Source organism: Panthera leo, chromosome F2 (genome assembly GCF_018350215.1).
Source record: "Panthera leo isolate Ple1 chromosome F2, P.leo_Ple1_pat1.1, whole genome shotgun sequence".
Classification (NCBI taxonomy): domain Eukaryota; kingdom Metazoa; phylum Chordata; class Mammalia; order Carnivora; family Felidae; genus Panthera; species Panthera leo.
Genome location: NC_056695.1, coordinates 74,574,588 through 74,595,502, shown reverse-complemented (window position 1 = coordinate 74,595,502; position 20,915 = coordinate 74,574,588). Strand labels below are relative to the sequence as shown.

At 53.2% G+C, this 20,915-nt stretch overlaps 1 protein-coding gene across 4 annotated transcripts in view; it reads left to right on the top strand.

Moving 5' to 3' along the window:
* ST3GAL1 (ST3 beta-galactoside alpha-2,3-sialyltransferase 1) overlaps positions 1-20,915 on the top strand; it is a 95,601-nt gene that overhangs the window by 38,680 nt on the left and 36,006 nt on the right. For 2 of the 4 annotated variants that reach the window (XM_042924146.1, XM_042924147.1), the window contains exon 3: positions 15,270-15,325. The gene's annotated coding sequence lies outside the window, so the exon portion shown is untranslated. Of the gene's footprint in view, positions 1-14,982; positions 15,173-15,210; positions 15,234-15,269; positions 15,326-20,915 lie in introns of those variants that run through there. The other 2 variants (XM_042924148.1, XM_042924152.1) reach the window with 2 other exon arrangements.

Below are 20,915 nucleotides of genomic sequence, written 5' to 3'. Positions count from 1 at the left end.
CCATTCGCTGGGCATGAGGCTCTGTGTCTGCACGCACCAGAGATGCTCGGCATCACAGCACCCCCTAATTTTTTGCCAGGCTCAGAGGCATCGAGTGCTGCCTCGTCCTGTCTGCGTTTGCATTTCTTGGATCGCTAGCGAGGACCCTGACTTCTGCCCCTGCCTTGCCCTCGACCCGGCCCCTCACCAACCCCACGGCCCCCAGGATCACTCTCTCTTCTGCCTGTCCTTCAAAGTAAAGATAGACACTTGCCCCTTCCGCAGGCTCTGGTCTCCGGCCTCCCCCTCTCTCTGCTCCTCACGCTTCCAGAAAAGCAGGATGAGATCATGTTTACAAACCCAGTTCGGGGCTCTCACCCCGCTGGGATCAAGGTCTGTGCTAACATTACACAGGCTGTGCAACCTGCACCGAGGGCCTTAGCCTCTCTGAGCCTCGGAGTCTTCCCTTGCAAACCAAGTGTTACAAACAGCACCTCCTGGGAGAGTTTTTTTTTTTGTTTTTGTTTTTTTTTTTTTTTTTTTGAGAAGTCGGAGATATTATTCGCACGCAGTGTTTAGCACCTTGTACAGCCGGGTACCTGGTAGCTGTTGGGTATCAGAGTCCTGGTGATCCTGCATTGTCATTACCTGTTGACGCGACTGGCCTCCGCCGCTTGTGAGGACTCCAGGGTGGGGCTGCTGTCACTGCATCTTATATTTTCAGCTCCCGACAGTGCCGGGCAAACAGCAAGACAGTAATGACGGGTTGGTCTAGATGCCATTTTAAAGTCCCTTCCGACCCTGAAATTCTATGATCAGAAAATTACCTGGGAAAAAGCCTTCCTTCCTAAGGTTTCTCAATGGGGCTTTATTACACACTGCAGGTAATTATAGAGGCCGTGGCAGGAGCTCTGCGTGGCCCGAAGGCTGCCCGGTGCATTTCAAGGACTATCATCTTTCCACTGACCGGGGGACTGGAATCCCGGCAAAGGCAAGGGCCTCTCCCTTCACAGGGCCGTGAGAGGCAGCCCCGGAGGACCCAGCCTCAAGCTGGCAGTCCTCCACTCGCTTCCCCGGGGGCTGGCAGGGCGGCATCTGGTGGCGTGTGAATATCAGGAAAGTCATGGAAAGCAGGAGCCGAGGAGGCCTTTGGAACCTCCGGTCCCGGGGGCACGGTCTCCCAGGTGCACAGGGGCCACGTGGATAATACCGACGGATAAAGAGGCCCGGGTAAGCGGTAGGGAGTAGTGGGGTCTGTGGCAAACTGGCACACTGACCAGGTTCTGACCAAAGGAGATGGCCACTGCTTAGCCCCGGGGAAACAGGAGTGCCAGCATCCTGGATCTTTTGTCCTCTTGCCGAGGAAGCCAGAGGTCCAGATTTTTAGGGACAGTTTTCTGATTTTTAAAAGTTATAGCAAGGGGCGCCTGGGTGGCTCAGTCGGTTGAGCGTCCGACTTTGGCTCGGGTCATGATCTCACGGTTTGTGCGTTCGAGCCCCGCGTCCGGCTCTGTGCCGACAGCTCAGAGCCTGGAGCCTGCTTCGGATTCTGTATCTCCCTCTGTCTCTGCTCCTCCCCTGCTTGCGCTCTGTCTCTCTCTCTCTCTCTCAAAAATAAACATTAAAAAATTTTGTTTTAAAGTTACACCTAATTCAGGGGCACCTGAGTGGCTTAGTTTGTCGAGCGTCCGAATCGACTTCAGCTCAGGTCGTGATCTCCCCGTATGGGATGTGGGCTTGAGCCCCGTGTCGGGCTCTGTGCTGGCTGTGCGGAGCCTGCTTGGGATTCTCTCTCTCCCACTCTCCCTGCTCCTTCCCGCCCCCACAATAAATAAGTAAACTTAAAAAATAAGTGACAGCTCACTCAACGTCTTGTCGATTGCTGTAAGGCACAGACAAAACATGCCAGGAGGCAGCACTTTCCATGCCCTGTGATTTAACACAAGCTTTGACAGATTGGGAAACTGAGGCTCAGAATTCGGGAACTTGCCAAAGGTCCCCTCGAGTGGTGACCCCAAGGGACGTAAAGCACGGTCCTTTGCAGCTTAGTGCTGGCATGTTGCCCACCACACTGATGCCCACCACCCTTTCCCCCGGGCAGGCACTGAAGCCCAGAGAAGCAAAGGGACTTTCTCTAAGTCACACAGCTTTGTGATGGCAGAGTCTGGAGTAGGCCTGGGCCTTCTGAGCCTGTCCAGCCACTGTGCGGCCAGAGACGATCCTGGAACGGTGTTGGCAAAAAAACTTGGCCCGGAGCTTGGCACGGGGCTCGTTCTGAGCGGGGGCCAGTCAGTGGTCAGCGGCTGGCCCACCAGTGAGCAGTAACGGTAAGGTACCACCGCTGACCCGAGCGGAGGACAGTTTGTGGGTAGTTTGTAGGCTTGCTGAGCTAATAGACTCAACCCCGAGAGTGCAGAGAACATCTCTGGTCTCTCCTGAAGCGTCTCTCCAACCAAGTGCCTGGAGTCTGATCGAAGGACATGACCTTTCCCTGAACTGGCATCCTCAGATGTGAAGTTTCAGACGGAGTGGGAGGTGTTTATTCTCTGTGACCAGCCCCATGGCCTAGGAGAATGAAGCTGGGCTTACAGTTATGAGAGTAAGGAGCCAGTTCTAGCTCACCACGTCCCGACTATGACACTGGCTGGCCATTTTAATAATTGTTGCCCTGCTGACGTCCCAGAGCGATTTATTGTGAGAGTGTAGTCCGGCCGATGGGTCCCGATTGCCAAAGAAAATGCTAGAGAAACGTAAATTATTTTCGGCCTCAAATTCCTTTTGAGCTGGGGTGGGAATGCTAGGGAGGAGTCAGAGCATCCGGCAGGTGCAAAGGCCCCGAGGCAGGAATGAACCTGGGGACTTCAAGAGCAGATATGGAGTTGGCAGGACTGGAACAGAGAGATCAGGGGAGAACGTGTAAGAAGCAGAAAGAGGTGGCCCGTGGACTGTCAGGAACAAGGGGAGGTCTCTGGAGGGAGGATCCAGCTGGCTGGCATCTCACAGGAAGGTGAGCTCCTCCCCACCCTCTGAGGCACAGCTTTCTACTGAGGCCTGGGCAGGAGAACAGAGAGGTCCAGAAAATGGAGAAAACACAGTAGGGCTGGGGAGAAGGATCACCCCAAAGACATCGAGGAAGCGGGGTGGATCCTCTGGTCTGTGAAGTGTGAGTAGGGCTTGGACTGAAGACAAGGCCCACAGCCCCCAACTGGCAAGGCCAGGAACCCGGCGGACCTTGAGGGTCTTAGCAAGACGGACCCGGGTCATGTCTGGACCCTGTGTGTCCACCTGTGCCCTGAGATCGCAGGACCACACGGCCCCCCGCCCCCCGCCATTCCTGCCAGCCTCATTCATTTGCTCAGAGGTCCTGCCTGAGAACCCAGGAGTCTGAGAAGGCTCCCGGGATCCCTCCACTCCTGCCGTGAGAAGGCAGTGTGGTTCCGGTCCCACGGAGCCGGCACAGGGGGGAAGGCAGGGACCCCCCAGAAGGAGACTGGGCAGCTGTTAGAAGGAAGAAGGGCAGCCACAGGTGGTCCCTCCTTTCTTGACCCCTGGCCATTCGCTTCTCTTCCACAGCACACGTCCGCCCTGTGCGCCCTGCGGGGGTCACAATAGAGGGCCGGCGGATGTGGCCCTGGGGGGCGCCCTGAGCTAGTCGGTGACCCTCGAAACCACAACGAAACGCACACATTCCCTGTTGCCCGGGAGCAGGAGGGGGTCACACGAAGAATGAACTAGGGCTTGGTCAGGCGTGTCGTTTGTTCTTGAGTCCTGCGATTCCAATACCATAAGAAATGACATCTCTCTGTTATTTGTATCACTTTGATTGTTCGTGCACTAGAGCTCGCTACTCTTTGTAGCTGACAGGTCACTTGCATTTCTCCTGAGCTGTTGTGCCTTTCTCGTCCTTTCCCCACTTTAAAAAATAGGCGTGTGTATGTCTGTGTGTGTGTGTGTGTGTGTGTGTGTGTGTGTGTGTTCTTAGTTTGTAAGAGCTCTTTATATATTACGATCAGCCAGGTGCCACAAATATATTTCCTGGTTTGCCTTTATTTTTCTCTGTTGTTCAGGGCATTTAATCCCATAGACAGCTTTTTCTTTCAAGGGCCAGGCAGTAAATACTCTAGGCTTTGAGAACCATAGCCGTTCGGTCACTGCTCCTTACCTGTCATTGTAGCACAAAAGCCATCACACGCAATATGGAAATAAACGTGCACGACTGTGTCCCGATAAAACTTTATTTACACGAATAGAGGGCCAGGCTGTAGTTCACCAACTGCTGCCTTACGGAAGTTTCCATTTCTAATATGCTCCATCTTTTCCTTTGTGTAAATACGGAATTTTATGCGGAACAGAGGACTTCCCCGCTTCAAGGTTAAGTGAAGGGGGAAAACTAGAAGAAGAAAAAAGTACTCACAAGTGGTAAGAGCAAAATGCCCCATGAGTGATTCATTCTGGCAGTTGGTTCAAGACAAGGCATCCTGGACGTCCTGGCCCGAATCTGCACGTTGGACATCCCAAGTCCTCGGGGGAAGGGAGGGAGGCCCCCGCTATAGACGAGGCACAGGGCGGGGTCAAGGCCAGAGGCATCGAGACGCGAGCAGGGTGGGCCAGAGTGGAGGATGGCTCTCGAGGGGTTTCCTGTGCCCTGTGTGCCCTGTGCCCTCCTCTCTGACCTTTGTTCTCACCACCGACCTTGACTTTCAAGTGTGTTCTCAGGGGACACTCCTGTCCATTCAGCCAGTTAGTCCTGGGTAGCCCCAATGGGACCCCAAGCGAGGGTCCCCAACTTCCCCGGACGCGACGAGTCCCCTTTGCTCCCTCTCCTCCCCCCCAAATCTGGACCCTCCTACGGACTGAGTTGTCAGCCTGATGTTAAGGAATCACACGTGGGTTTTACGCCACGCCTGAGGAGACTGCTCTAGACTTGTCTTCGGATCCTTTCTTGCAGGGGTTCTTCTAGTCAGCGCTGCCTGCAGGAGACAGCTTGCCTGTCAAAAATTTTAATTAAAAACTCAAAAGCCCCAGCAGGTTCTGCAAAGGGCCAGTGGAGAGATGCATTTGCTTGTCCGGATTTGCGGGGTCCAGTGGCTTTCCTCCTCCTTCCCTCCCAGCTTCCCTCCCCTGCCCACCCTTGGCTTGGGTGGCCTCAGGGCACCCTGAGGACAGGACGCTTGGGTTTGGGTCTCCAAGTGTGCTCACAGAGAGACCCTTTACTGCACCTTGACGGATGCTCCTTAAGAATACAAGTGATCGGGGCGCCCCGGTGGCTCAGTCGGTTAAGCGTCAGTCTCTTGATTTCGGCTCGGGTCATGATCTCACGGTTCGTGAGACTGAGCTCTGCCTTGGGCTCTGTGCTGATGGTCCAGAGCCTGTTTGGGATTCTCTCTCTCTCTCTCTCTCTCTCTGCCCCTCCCCTACTCACGCTCCATCTCCCCCTCTCTCAAAATAAATAAACATTTTTTTAAAGCTAAAAAAAAAAAAAAGGGCGTGATTACATGTAACAAGGTCTGTGGTCTGTAGCCCAGGGGAAGGGAGATGACTTTCAAGTCCCGTGTCACCATCAGCGCCAGCCCCGGAGCCTGGCAATCTGGATTCAGGTACTGACATTGCCATCTACTGGCCATGTGACCTTGGACGAGTGACTTCACCTCTCTGTGCTTGCCCCAAGAGGAAGTGACACGAGGCCCCTAATACTAGGTTGTTTGGAAGATGAAATGGCTTAATCCACATAAAGCGTTTGAAACTGTGCACATGTGAGTCGTTGGTAAACGTTACCTGCTAGGTACCTAGTAGGTGTCCACAGTCGCCCTTCTGTGTTTCCATTATATTCTTTTTCACTATTTCCCCAGGGACTTAGAGGTTCCCTGCACGTCTCCCTCCCCCTACACCGCTAACAAAAGCCCCAAACCCGGATAACCTTGCCTCTCCATCCTTCGCGGGCCTCGGCTTGATGAGAATTTTCAGAAGGTGTTTGCTGCTCTTTTCAAACCCCCTGAGATGAGTATGTACTGCCAAAATGTGCAAGTACATCGAAGGGATTTAATTCGGGCACTGGGTAAGAACGCTGGAGACTCAAAGAGGGAGAGTGGCGAGGGTTTCGCTCCTCTGCCCTCTGTCCGCTGTGACCGATCACTTAGATTCCTAGTGGAAGAGTCAGTGGCTGTTACGGAGAATTGCACAGTATGAGGACTTCGGAAGAAAGAACTGGGGGCTGGCCCCCTCCGACTCCTGCTCCATCCCGCCCCCCACCCTGGGCAGAGGAGAACCGCCCCCCCACCCCAGCCCAAGCACACACACTGTCGGTGGTGATGAGACCAGATACCCGTGCCCAGCGTGCCGAGTCTGCGAGCCGCCTTCGCTCCTCTGTGTCATGGCTACCGACGTGCCCATTTTCCGGACGAAGAGACTGAGGCTCCAGAGGCTTTCAGTACTGGTTTCAGGCTGGCTGGCAGGCAAGCGGCAGAACCCGCTTCAGAGAGCAGCGAGCCCCTTCGAAAACCCACCCTCTTGCCTCAACTCGTCTCCGAGTTGAGCAGATCTTCCCCCACGCCTCCCGCAGCCGCGTTTCATTTGATGTGGGATGAGACGGAAGGACAATGAAATATTTATCGGCCTCGTGTCTGATGGGCACCTTCACATGAAAGCCCAGAGAAGCCGTGTGGAAGGTGGAGCTGGCACTTGTCGAAATAATCCGGCGTGAAAGGTGGCGTTGGCCTGGGGGCCCCGGTGGTGTTCGCTGTGGCCTGCTGTTTGATGTGATCCGGAAGCTTCAAGAAGAGGGGGGTGCTGCCTTGTTCGCCCTTGAGTCCCCAGCATCCAAAACAGAGCCTGGCACATTCTGGGCCCCGATGAGTCTTCGCTAAATGACCGAGGGCGTCTGGTTGCTCATTATGAAGCCAAGGGTTTGGACCAGGCGGTTGCCGAAGAGATCCCTCGCTCTTGCAGAGTTCTCTGAACTTGAAAACGTTTCACTCGTGCAGCTTCCTCTTACTGACGGTTGTGGCTCAGGCCAGCTCTGTGCAGGGATCTCCGTTCCCTCCCAGCAGAGCCTGAGGCAGGCGTTCGGCTGTGTGTGTGGATTACCCAGGAGGTGCTCCAGGAGAAGGGGGGGGCGGTGAGGGGGACAGGACAGAGCAGGGTGGGGGAGAGAAGCTGAGAAGGGCTGGGCCTCCAGCTGTAGTCAACCCTTAGCCGACTCCATGGGACCCCTGAGCACAAAGCGCGCCCACAATAGGGTTGGTTCCACACTGAGCCAAAGGATGCCAGCATCCCGTAACCCCGGGCACCTCCGTCATTGTCGGGGGGCTGCCCGGGGGGAAGGGGACCAGGGTGTGCTCGCCTCCCAGGGAGGGCAGCTCCCGTCCAACCGGGCTGATCCCCCAGAGCCAACGGTCACAGCAGCTGAGGGGGGGAATGGCCATTCAGGCTGGTGCCAAGACCATCTGCTCTATGGGGACACAGAGCCGTCCAAGTAGCCCGACCCTGGCTACTTGCGAGAAATGAAAACCTGAAACCTGCCTTTCCAGCTGAAGGGACTCCGGAGGTCACTGGGAGTAATCTGCAACCTAAGGAAAGCCCAGCATCTCTTGGTTACCAGCTCCTGCCCCTCGGTGCCACTCAGGTTTCCTGCTTGTCCTCTAGGCCAGCCCAGAAAAGAAGATTTTCTTTTCCTCGTGTCCCTACTCTGTGCCAGAAACCGGGAGCTTTGCACGGCTCGTCTCACTTAACTCTCTCGATAACCCTGCGACGTGGGTCTTATGATGCCGGTGTCTGCACGGCCTAAGCCCTGGCTCTTGAGGTAAAACATCTGGCCCGACGCCTTGCAGCTAGCGGTGCAGAATGTCACCTCCCTCTTCTGGGCCAGAGCCTGTGATCTCTCTTCTCTCTGTGCTGCCTCCGTGAGCTTGGGTTGGGGCAGAAGAGGCATCCGTCTGTCTACAATCTTCTAAGGCTCCCACTCGCCTTTGGCGTAAGGCAAGGCCTCTGGGCCTGGCTTCCCAGGCCCCTCTGGGTTTTGCCACCTTCCCACCTATTCCGTCGCCTCCCTCATGTTGCCTGCCACCACCCTCAACTGTGGTGTGAGGGGGGGGAACTGGCATTCGCTCACTACCTGAAAACGTTAGCTCTTGGTTAGGGAGCCCTCACCGTAGGCCCAGGCTGGGTATACTTTGTACGGGTTATCTTGTGAAATCCTTGCGAGAATCCGTGAACTCAGCCCTGTTTCTCTGGCCTTACAGATGAGGAAGAGGGGCCCAACGAGGTGAAGTAACTTGCTCAAATGCTCCTGGCCAGTAAGTAGTAGAATCAGGGATTGAACCCCAAACCCTGTGCTCTCAGCTACTAGACCAGGGCCTGCCAAGAGAACTTTCCCGGCGATGGAAATGGTCCAGATCTGTACTGTCCAGTCCAGTAGCCACCCACCACATGGGGCCGTTGCGTCCTGGATATTTGGCTAATACAACTGAGGAGCTAAATTTTACATTTCATTTAGTTTTAAGGAGACGTAGCCACGTGTGGCCAGTGCCTGTAAAGAACTGAGGAGATCCGGAGGCGTTACTCTGCTTGCTAGCTAAGACCTTAGCTGGATGCCAGACGCCGGCGGAAGACATGAGTTTCCTGGATCAGAGACAAAGGACTTTGTTACTCACAGCACAGCCCGCAGCCTGAGCTTCATGTTGGCCTCATTTCCCCTGGCTTTGCTTCGCGGATGAGGAACCATGATCTTTTAGAACGGGCTGCGAGCAAACCTCCCCAACTTTTCCCCTGGGGGGGGGGGGGGGGGGGACATGATGATACTGCTCCAGACAGACACCCTCCCCCTACCTTCCATTCCCTACACATCCTTGAAAAGCTAGCCCAGAACAGAAGCTGCCAGTAATTCTGCTTCTAAGAGACATAGATGCACAAGAGACCATGAGGGACTGTCTCTCACCAGGAGCTGCTGTGTTGGGGGTGCCACCTGTGTGACTACGCTGAGATACTCCACATGTGTTCCATCATTTGCTACCCTCCAGGAGCCTGTGCCGTAGGCCTCAGTTTCCCCATTTTTCAGACGAATCAACTGAAGCTCACTTGAGTTGTCCTCCCTGAAAATTCCAATTACGGACTCTTCTACTCTTACTCATTGTCAGCTCTGCCCTCCCCCCCCTCCCCCCCGCCCCCCGCCCCCCACAAAACAAAAACAAAAACAAAAACAAAAGCAAAAACGTGAAACCTTTGTTCTCCTTGCTCCCTTTCAAAACTTGACCCTACAGGACTCTGGAATTCCTTTCCTCTTGTGCCTTGTCACATTCTTCCCATCTCTCTAGATCCGGGGCCAGGGCTGCCTCCTCCCTGAAGCCCTCCCTGCCCAGCACAGTCTGTGTCTTCTCTAACATAGAGCGGCCGGTCCCATGCTCTTGACAGGCAGTTGTCTATTGCCTATTGCGAGGCTTGGGGGAACACAGACCAATGAACAGGGACCCTCAAAAGAACAACTCTAGCAACCACCGACTCCTGTTGTATGGCCTGCCCATGTATTCACAGCTGACAGCCTCACCACCTGTTCCAGGATCCGGGATCTGTGAACAGGACTGACTTTCCCAGAAAGAGAAGGGGGTGTTTTGAAGTGACTCAAAGGAAAGCTTGTTGAATCAGTGTTGAGTTTTGGTAAATCCACCCACGAGGATAGAGACACTTGACATTTGCCTTCCAAGCCAGCATGAGGAATGAGTCTCATATCTTCCTAAATGAGCAGGAGGCGGTGGAATGATGCCTGAGCTGCTCTCAGGAGACCAAGGTTCTGGTCCAAGTTCTGATGCAAACCAGCTGTATGACCTTGGGGAAGACACTCCCCTTTCTGGGCCTTAGTTTCTCATCTGTGACGTGGGACTGGAGTGAGAGAAAAGGAGCCAGTCCTTCAAGGTACCTTTCTACCCTTCTTTCCAACCCATGCTTCCCCAACAACTCTGGGCCTGGGAGAGAGCCCAGCTTCCCCTTCACAAGACCCAAGGGCCTCCCTGCTCCTTCCTTATCCAACCTCCTGCTGCCTCCCTGAGGAGGACCGGGCTCTGGGTGTCCTCTGGTAGAACGTAGACCTCCACACTGGCTGGCCAAGGGGGCGCTAGCCATAAGGATACACTGAAAGAGGAGCACTTGATCTGAACCCAGCCGTGTTTCTTTAGCTTTAACACATCACACGCATCCTACTTGACAACCATAGTGAGCCCTTCCTAGGTCGGGCACTACGATGAGGACTTGATATCCTCTCTCGCAGACTCTTTGCGTCAACCTCAGGATGTAGGTACTATTATTATCCCCATTTTGCCACTGAGGAAACCGAGGCGCAGAGAAGTGAATGCCAAAGAGCTGGCGAATGGCAGAGCCTGTGCTGGAAGTCAGATCTCCTGAGCTCCTACTCCATTCTTACACATTGGATGTTGGTTGGTTGCAGATAGAATAATTGCAGGCCGAGCCCTACACGTGTCAGCTTTGCTGCATAACAAACAATCCCTAAATCTCACTGACTTTCAACACCGACGCTCAACCAACTGTGCCACCCAGGTGCCCCCGCATAATCAAACTTAAGCCTTCTGCCAAGAGATGGCACACTTCCTATCTGTTGACATCCCAGTGGCCAAAGCAAGAGAGCTGACCAAACCGAACATCAAAGCAGGAGTGAGGTATAGTCTTCTCACAGTGAAAGTAGGGACCAAGGAGGCAGGAAATACATATTTGTGTGACGCAGTTGGCCATAAACTGCTGGGCTCTGCAGCCAGACGCGTAGGTCTGACCCCTGGCTCTACCATTTAGTAGCTGGGTGGCCTTCCGGAAGGTGCTTCTCCTCCTCATGCCCCAGCTTCCTCATCTGTAAGATGAGCATGACAATTACAGCCCTGCGTGAGTCTCCTGGGGCTGCCATAACAGAGTTCTACAGCTGGGTGATGTAAACAACGAAAACTTATTTTCTCTTTCTCACTTGGGCTAGAAGTCCAAGATCGAGTTGCCGTCAAAGGTAGTGTCTCGTGAGACTTCTCTTCCCAGCTTGTAGATGGCCATCTTTCTGCTGTGTCCTTGCTGGTCTTTCTTTACGTGTGCACTGTGAGTACATTTCAGGGTCTCTTCTTTTTCTTTCTTTCTTTTTTTTTAAATTTTTTAACGTTTATTTATTTTTGAGACAGGGAGAGACAGAGCATGAACGGGGGAGGGTCAGAGAGGAAGGGAGACACAGAATCTGAAACAGGCTCCAGTCTCTGAGCTGTCAGCACAGAGCCCGACGTGGGGCTCGAACTCACGGACCGCGAGATCATGACCTGAGCCGAAGTCGGACGCTTAACCGACGGAGCCACCCAGGCGCCCCTAGTCTCTTCTTTTTCTTACAAGGATGCTGGTCTGTGGGACTAGGGCCCCAATCGTATGACCGCCTCTCCCCTTAATTACCTCCCTATAGGCCTTGTCTCCAAATAACAGCCCCGTTGGCAGGGGTGGGGGTGAGGGGGCGGGTAGGGCTTCACAAGGAAGCGCTGAATAGGAGCCGGGTTGCTATTCGTGCTTGGTTTTCGCTTGGCCCGAACTGTACTGATGGGGCATTTCTCTGCCGTGGTGACTCCTCATTCCATTCTTCTTTATGTCCTTGTCACCTGTCCCAATTCCCTGGCACAAACTAGGTGCTCAGAGAAGACATTTTTTGTCATCCTGCGGTGAAGCAGGAAGCAGTTAATGGGAGCCCCCCAGGTTTGGGGGAACCCTGGGTGTTGCTCACTTGCTGTGGCTTGAGGCACATCCTTGTCTTATGCCAACCGGGATCTACCACATCAAGACGGATGTTTTGCAAATGGCAAGACTTCACTCCTTTTTTTATGGCTGAATAGTATTCCATTGCATAGATACACCATGTCTTCTTTACCCGTTCATCTGTTGATGGATACTAAGGCTGCCTCCATAACTTAGCTACTGTAGATAATGCCACGCTGGGTAATATATGGGACTGTTGAATCGCTGTATTGTATGCCTGGAACCAACACAACGCTGTATGCTAACTCTACTGGAATTTAAACAAACAAACAAAAAATAAGAAAATGGCCCAAGTTCTCGCCAGCAAAATCTCAGTAGATTTTCATTTTCTTGTGGCCTTTGGTGCCTACACTAAGGTAATTGGGCAATGTTCAGAACCGGAATTGACTCCGAGAGATTCTTTTTACAAAGATGCTGTTGTAAACCCCCAAGCGGCAGTAATTCTCCAAGCCCCCTGCCACAGATACTGTCCCCCACCAAGAAAGCACCATAATGACCCTGCACAACAGGGCTGGATATGGATGGGCATCAGGAGAACTCACTCGCACGGCTTTGTGTCCAGGGAAGCTTCTGGGTCTCGTTTATGAGTTTGGGTATTTGTCTTGAGTAGCCATTCATAGAACCACCAGGCTCAGAGTCTCCTCTTGGGATTCAGTGGCAACACTCCAAACTCCGTGTTCGTCTCTTATGCCTAATACATATGTGGCCTTGCTTGGGGAGGGATGTGTCTGAGGCTGTGTGTTTAGCAGGGGGATCCACCAGCTAAGGAGAAAATGATCACAGGACATGGGGACAGCCTGCCTTTCCAAGTCCTCTGCTTGATGTGGCTCAGCTCAGCTCAGCAGTGTTGGGGCAGATGGTGCCATGTGCCTCCTCCCAGATCACTGCTAATTAATTATTGGCACAATGAATAAGTCTGTGCGTGTTGACTCTCGCAGGCTCAATTTCCTCATCTGGGAAATGGGATCAATGACACATCCCATAAGATGTGTCGCATCTGGCCCAGAGTAGATGGTGACGGTGAATGGTGATGGAGATGAGAGCAGTGATGATGATGATGGTGATAGTGTTGGCGATGATGATGCTGATGGTGATGATGTTGATGGAGATGGTGATGATGTTGTTGATGGAGATGGTGATGATGATGTTGATGGAGGTGATAGTGGTGATGATGTTGATGGAGGTGATGGTGGTGATGATGGTGATGATGCTGTTGATGGTGATGATGATGTTGGTGGAGATGTTGATGTTGATGGTGATGATGTTGATGTTGATGATGATGTTGATGGAGATGGAGATGGTGATGGTGATGTTGATGGAGGTGATAGTGATGATGATGTTGATGAAGGTGATGGTGGTGATGATGGTGATGATGGTGATGATGATGTTGATGGAGATGGTGATGTTGATGGTGATGGAGATGGTGATGGTGATGGTGATGGTGATGGTGATGATGATGTTGATGGTGATGATGTTGATGTTGATGATGTTGATGGAGATGGTGATGGTGATGTTGATGGAGGTGATAGTGGTGATGATGTTGATGGAGATGGTGGTGGTGATGATGGTGATATTGATGGTGATGGAGATGGTGATGGTGATGATGATGATGTTGATGGTGATGTTGTTGATGATGATGTTGATGGAGATGGTAATGTTGATGGAGATGGTGATGTTGATGGTGATGATGTTGATGTTGATGATGATGTTGATGGAGATGGTGATGGTGATGTTGATGGAGGTGATGGTGGTAATGATGGTGATGGTGATGGTGATGGTGATATGATGATGGTAATGATATGATAATGATAAAGATATAATGGTGATGCCACTGCTGTTGATACGATGGTGATGAAGATATGATGATGGTGATGGTGAAGGTGATGATGAAGATATGACGATGATGATGGAGATGATATTGATGGTGGTGATGATGGCGATGGTGATGGTGGTGGTGGTGGTGATGGTGATTATGATGATGGCAGCTTTTCCCATAGAGAGGACTTGCTATATGCCAGGCATAGTTTAAACACTTCATATATGTTGGCCTTCTTAATCTTTTAAGCAAGCCGGGAGCTAGATGCTGTCATTCTCCCTACTTTACAGATCAGGAAACTGAGGCATGGTGGAAAAGTGACTCACTGAAAGATACACAGCTAGCCGCTGCCCTGATGGCCTTGAAGCTCATCCAGTGTTAGTTATGCAAGACTATGTCCCCGTGCCCAATGCTCCCCGACCTGTGGCAGGAAAAAGGGTGCAAACAACACACACTGCTTATTCTAGAAAGTAATTACTTCGAATTAAACTATTGTATACTTTCTAAAAATTTCTCCTTTCATGTTGTTTCCATGGAGAGTCAGACAGAGGCAGGCCAGCCCATCCTGGGCACTGACTCCCGCTGGCCGGAGCGGCCGCTCTGTAATATTAACATCCATGGGCCTCTGGGTCATCCATTGTTGACCTGCAGAGGTCAGTGAGCTCAGATCCACGGGCGCAGGTGCGTTCAGGTGAGAGGGAGAGAAACAAGCCCAGGTGGTCTTGACTATGCCGAAAGTTCTTTTCTTGCTTGCCTTGGCAGGCACACGTACTAAAATTGGAATGCTATAGAAAGTTCTCTTCATCCCCACTCCCAGAGGGAAAGCATTTTGCATGCCTCACAGGTGACGAGAGCCGCGATAGCGAGTGGCTGAAGCTACTGCAAGCTGAGGGCTTATTATTAATACCATGGGGAGAGCTGGGGCGGGATTTTCATCTGTCCTTATTACTGTTTGGGGAGCCTCCCTCCCCGCCCCCCCAGCACTTAGGAAAAAAGCCCAAACAACAATAATACTTCCTGAGTCTCAGATTCAAGTAACCTCTGCCTTTACAAAATGCCCAGCTGTCTGATTCCTGCCAGTTAGAACATTCCAGAGTCAGACCCTCCTCCCCCGGCCCCCCACGTGAGCCAGGACTTGCCACCAGCCCGGCTGCAGGTGCTACCTGCACGGGCCTCTCTCTTCCCGTCATGGGGGAACAATAGCTTCCAGCCCCGCGCCGCCCCTCCCCGCTCCTGTGGCCCCACCAAGCCACTCCGCGTGTCTGAGCCTCAGTTTCCTCCCAGGTCCGACGGGAGGCCGGAGCTGCCTCGGGGACTGTGCGTGCAACCGTGAGGTTGCACAGGGTGTGTGGAGTGGCTGACCCTGCCGGGTGCACGGGACATCTCCAAATTAGGCACACCCCGGCCCCTGGTCTCCGATCTAGGGCAGGAAGTGGCCTCAGAGATCGCACAGTACACAGCTTTCGTTTACATTTTGGAGCACAGAAGCCTCCCCACTCAGTGCTCCCGGCTCTGACCCCGCGCTCTGCTGGTGACTCTTCTCTTTCGCCACCAGTGGGCCTGACAGGGCTCTGCCATCAGAATAGCACTTGCTATTTACTCTGGGTGTGTGAGCTTAGCTTGTTGCTGGCACAGTCTGGAGAGATCTTCCCGCCTTCTCCCTGCGGTAAGTCTGAGTACTTTTTTTTTTTCTGTTTTTCAGATGAAGAAGCCGAGGCTCAGAGAGGTTGAGGCACTCCCCCCGAGATCGCACAGCTGGTGAGTGGCTGGAACTTGAGCCCAGCTCTCTGTGACTCCAGAGCCTGTGCTGTTAATTGCTTGCTTTCTCTGTCTTAAACTGCGTTGAAATGGTTGTCCCCCGGCAGCCAAGGGTGGGAGACCTGTGACCCGGTTAGTGTCGTAACTCTCCCGGTGCCTCCTACCGAGCACAGTAGGCCCTCCAGACATACAGGATATTTTGAAGGGGATCCTTTCTAATCCCGCGCGGTGGGGCAGTGTTCAGGGAACCGGACGCTCATCGAATCACTGGAAAGTTCTGCTTAGCCAAGGGCTTCCCCTTTTTGCTACGTTTAAATGCCCCAAGTCACCAACGCGTGCGGCGTGAGAAATGCATTCTGCGCCCCGTCATAAAGCATGTCTTACATTTCATGTGCAGACTGTACCTATAGACCATTTTGACCGTGGAGGTATCTTTGTGATTCAGAAAGTACGATCCTTGACTTCGCGGTGGGAGGGAGGGCAGGACAGGTGGCGGAGGAGGGGTCCAGCACAGGGCTGACACCAGCCCAGGCCCCCAGTGCCCTCATCCCACACCCAAGCAGGTGTCTTGCCAAGGGCTAACCTCCGCCAGCCTTTTCTGCACCCTCAGTGTGATTCTGACCATCTCTGTTTCCCGGTCCTGCTACTTCTCACGCTCCCCCCCCTCTCCTGTCACCAAGAGTGCCCGTCTCCGTTTCCTCATCCTTGAGGCCCACTCTCTTGTTTTCAGAAGGTTTCCTAGAACCTGCTTCTGAAAAATCTTTGAGAATGAACAAGCCCCACTTAGTAACGTGACCGCAGATGAACCGCCTGATTTGGTCTCCTAAGTCCTCAGAGAAAACTCTAGAGTAGGGGTAGAGGTGGGTGTGATGTTGGTTTTCAAGCCGTCTTCGGGGTGGTGGGGAGGCCCCAGCGTCCGGGCTGGGCCCTGCCCACCCCTCAACTGGAAAATCTGTTTCAGTAGCTAGTTTCCGCCCGGGTAAGATTCTAGTTTAAATAAAATCCGGAAACCATGACCTCACTAACGTCCTCGTCCAGAAGTCCGGAAAGCTGGTTCTAGGTCTGGTTCCGCCACGTTGCACTGGGTGGACTTTGCCAAGTCCTTTACCTTCACTGGGCCTCAATTTGTCCATCCGTACAGTGGGGTCCTTGTGGTTTCTGGCCAGAGCGGCAATGAGTCTTCGATGATGCTCATGCAGCCGCTTATGCTCCTGAGTTGACAAGGAAAAGCCCATCAGGGCAGGGGACTGACTGAGAAAGGGGCGATACTTGATGAAAACAGCCCCACCCTCCATGGGTACCCTGGTTGGGACAAATCCAGAGTCACACACACTCCCGGGGGGAATGAGCCCCCCTCCGTCTGACATCCCAGTATTCCATGGAAGTCACTCTGAGGCTGCGGGCTCTCTGGGAACCAGACCCGTGGGCCCCGTGGTAGGGCCGGGTGCCCCTCCCATGCCGTGAGCCCCACATCCTGCCTCGCCACAGAGGACCCCAGGAGGCAGGATGCACACTTGCTCGCCACAGCTCTCGGTGCCTGCACAGATGTAGAGTGCGGTTTTGTAGTATTTTTGGCTTTATTGTTTTTGCAAAAGCCAGAGGAAGTCTGTAGGCGGAGCTCTGCCTCCCGTCCCCGAAGGTGACTGGTCTGCTCGGTCCGGGGCCAACAGAGCTCAGGTCGGAGGGGGAAACTTGCCCTGGGCCATCCGTGGGCCACCCTGCCTTGAGGATGTCACTGTCACCATCCCATTTTCCATATGAGGACACTGAGGCCCAGAAATGACCCAGAACTCCCCCTCCCCCACCACCTCCCACTCTACACAAACCCAAAGGGACCTCTGCTCGCTGAGCTCTGAGCACTTTGCATCCTGTGTGCGGCCCACGCATATTGAGGGCCCACCGCTGTTCTCAGTATGGGGGACACAGCAGTGAAGGACACAGGTGAGGTCCCTGCCCCCCCTAGTGGGGGAAGAGAGACAAATAGAGAAGGAATACCGTGTACAGTGAAGTGTCATTTTGTGACTGAGTCTGCAAAGGGAAATGTAGCTGAGCAAGGGAGCACTGACAGCGATGCGACTTTAGGGGGATCAGGGAAGGCCCCTCCAGGGAGGGCATGTGGGCAGAACCATGAATGCAGCCAGAGAGCAGGCTGTGTGGATTCCAGGCTAAGAATTTTCTAGGCGGGGCAGGAAGGGTGGCAGGTGCAAAGGCCCTGGGGCAGGGAATGTGACTGTTGTACCAGAACACTCTTCGACCCTCTGTGTGTTTGCCTCCCCACTCTCCCACCAACACAGCTACTAGTCTCTGTTGTTTCCTTCATCTGTCACCTCCAAGTGTCTGCAGGGGTGAGGTAGGGGGTCATGGCTATGTAGAAAAAAAAAAGAGAGAAGGAAAAAGACAAGAAAAAGGAAAGAAATCAAACAGAATTGAGTGGAGCAGAAGAAAAGTGTATATCTAATAGGAAACGACTCATCTGATTCCTTAACCCATTTTGCACAGTTCATTCCTGGTTGACATTTGAAGTAGCTTCATATTCGGTAGGGGGTGAGGGGGGCGGGGCAGAAGCAGGCACACCTGTGGCCCGGCACGGCCATCAGCAGGCTGTGATCTTGGGCAGCGTCCCGTCCCGCCTGGAGGTCCCTTCTTCCTCTGTCTTGGTTGGTATTGACACCTGTCTGGCACCTGCTGAAGCAGCTCACGGGCGGGGTGTGCTGGAAGGGACATGTTTGGAGAGTTAGGGACCACGAGTTCAAGTCTTGCTGCCACCACAGACGCCTATACAGCCTCGGACAAGTCACGTCCCTGAGCCTCGCTTTCCCTACCTGGAAAAGGAAGCCGAGAGGTAGGGTCCTCCCTCCGTTCCTCTGTGATCCTGAAATGCCACAAGCCTTTGCCTCCGAGGCAGGCGGCAGTCAGGCATCGGGACAGAGCCTTCCAGCAGCTCCCTTTTGATTTTGTGAGCCTGGAACTCTCAGCAGAGGGATGCCCAGTGTAGGGGGCACGACCTCGGTGATCCTGCCTCGGGCATTCAGATAAGAGCCTCAAGCAGTCCTCGCCTCTCTCTGGTGTGGGGCCTGTGGCCGTGGAACCAGAAATTCATTTCTAGGAGCAGAGGAACGTCTCTCTTTCCCTGGGACCCAGAAGGACTTATTAAAGTGTTCCATTAACTGAAGCTCATTCAGCTGGAAAAAGAATAATCAGACAGCAGTTCTGCCTGGTTACTGGCCTGTGAACTCCTTGAGAGTTTCCCAGAAGGAACGCTTAACAAGCCCCCGTGTGGGGGCGCCTGGGTGGCTCAGTCGGTTAAGCATCTGACTCTCGACTTCAGCTCAGATCATGGTCTTACGGTTTGTGGGATCGAGTCCCACCTTGTGCTGTATGTTGACAGTCCGGAGCCTGCTTGGGATTTTCCCTCTCCCTTTCCCTCTCTGCGCCTCCCCCACGCTCGCTCGCTCGCTCTCTCTCCCTCTAGATAAGTGAATAAACTTAAAAATAAAAATAAAAACTCCTGTATGTAAGAGAGCCCAGCCCTTCCCGCTTCCTCCCCGACGAGCAGTCAGTGTGGGAGTCGACCAGCAAGGCTGTTATCGTTCGGCGTCATCCCTCTGTCCATCTGCCCGTGAAACAGGCCCCCATACGGGTACAGTGCCAGAGATACAGAAGTAAATGAGACACGGCCTGTGCTCTCAGTGACCATTCGGGCTCAGCCTGACCACTTTCCTCGTTCGGTCGAACTCCAGACCCTTCATGGCTGAGCGGACTCTGAAGGTCACAAAGATGTAAACATTTGAGCAACTTTCGCCTGTCAGTGTTATCTGTTTTCCACAATGCCTGCGCCGAATTCATTGGCTTAGCCTTCTTCAGTCAAATAAATTTTCTTTTGGTTCCTTCCTTCCAACACATCCTTGTCTCACGTGAATTTGGGGGGAAGGGAAGTGGCCAGAAAGTTGCTCGTGGGCAACGAGGCACTTAACAAGGGCATTTTACTGATTATAAAGTTCAGGATTTTGTAGCAAACGGTAAGCAAGCCCTCTTTTGGTCCCGGACTACCTCAGGTCGTGCAATTGGCTGCTGCAAACATAACCCTGAAAAACAATCCAGATAAAGGACTGGTCAGGGCTTTGCATTCTGAGCCCACCCAGTAAGACGTGTGGGAATGCATGAGACCCTTGGAGGACTGTCTCTTGACAATAGGTTGGCACAGAAAAAGTCTGGATTTGATCCTGAGGTCTAACACTTACTAACTGTGAGATTGTGCAAATTGCAATTGTTCAGTGTCTTTTAGCCTCAGTTTTATCATCTGTAAAATGGGATAATACCTACCTTTCAGGTGATTGTTCAAGATGATGTAGGATCGCTGTTGTAGGAACATGACGGGGAACAAAACAGAGACTGAGCTCAAGGACCCTAATTGCATGGAGAACCTTTTCAGCTATCCATAAGCATGTAACGTTGGAAAACAGAGGTGGGCCAGGTGCAGAGGGTGGTAGACGGTGTGATTCGGGCATGCAGAAGGTTCAGAGAGAGTCTCTCTGATGAGCTGACATGGGACCCAGCATCCTGAGTTAAGTGGTGGGTGGGTCCTGTCTGTGGGAGGAGCATCCGGGCAGGGCGCACAGGCGGTGCACGGGTCCTGGGCTCGTCATCTTGCAAGGGGGCACGGGGCTGGGGAGCACAGTGGGCAAAGGGAAGGCGTGGAGAGTGGGGTCGGAAAGTAGGCAAGGACCAGTTCTAGGAAGATCTCGCAGGCGTCGAGGGGCACGGGGGAGCAGGAGAGCATGTTCGGTCCGGGGTTTGCTTTTTATCGCCGCCCGTTAACTGAGCAGCTAACCTGTTACCGTTGCTTGGATCGCGGCAGGCGCCGCGAGGCTCCTGGGTGTGGACGAGGGCCTGTTATGAATGGGAGAGATCTCACACCTCTTCTGCCCAGAGCCCGGGCTCAGAGTTTCCCCTTCTGAATTTGGGGGCAGGATGATAGCTCAGTCAATGCTCACAGAGGCTGAGCTCCCAAAACAGGAGGGAGTGAAGGTTCTTGGGGCCGGGTCCAGGCCAAAGCTTACCAGAAGTCCCTTATCTCGCCAGGCCTGGCTACCTATCTGGAAAAGAGGGAGAAGATTAGCAGCCGGGCACGTTGTGAGAGCCTCGTAAATAGAAGTTGAACCGAAAGACCATGTGCTTATTATCTGCATTAGCAAGAATATTGTATTCGAGGCAAGTTCTGCTCAGAGACTGAGACTGTCTCTGCCAATAATTTAACACAGCTTCACTGAGGGAGTTATAATTTATAATAGTAATATTTCACAAGCCAGTAGGATAGAGGATGATGTCTCTTAATAAGCCATTAAAGAAATAACATACTCCAAACCAGTGATGAATTACACTGTTGTTCCAGGCACAGGGGCGACGGGAGGAATAGAGTCCAAATTCAGTTGAGGTGCACCTTGCTAGGAGCTGGTTGTCTGTGGAGTCAGGCCTTCCAAGCACCAGCTGTCGGCTTGGGTCCCTCGATGCCGGGGCACGTAGCTCGCGGTGAGGGCACCGGTGTTGACAGGCGAGGTGGGCTCCTCCGAAGGTCCAGGGACGGCTGGTC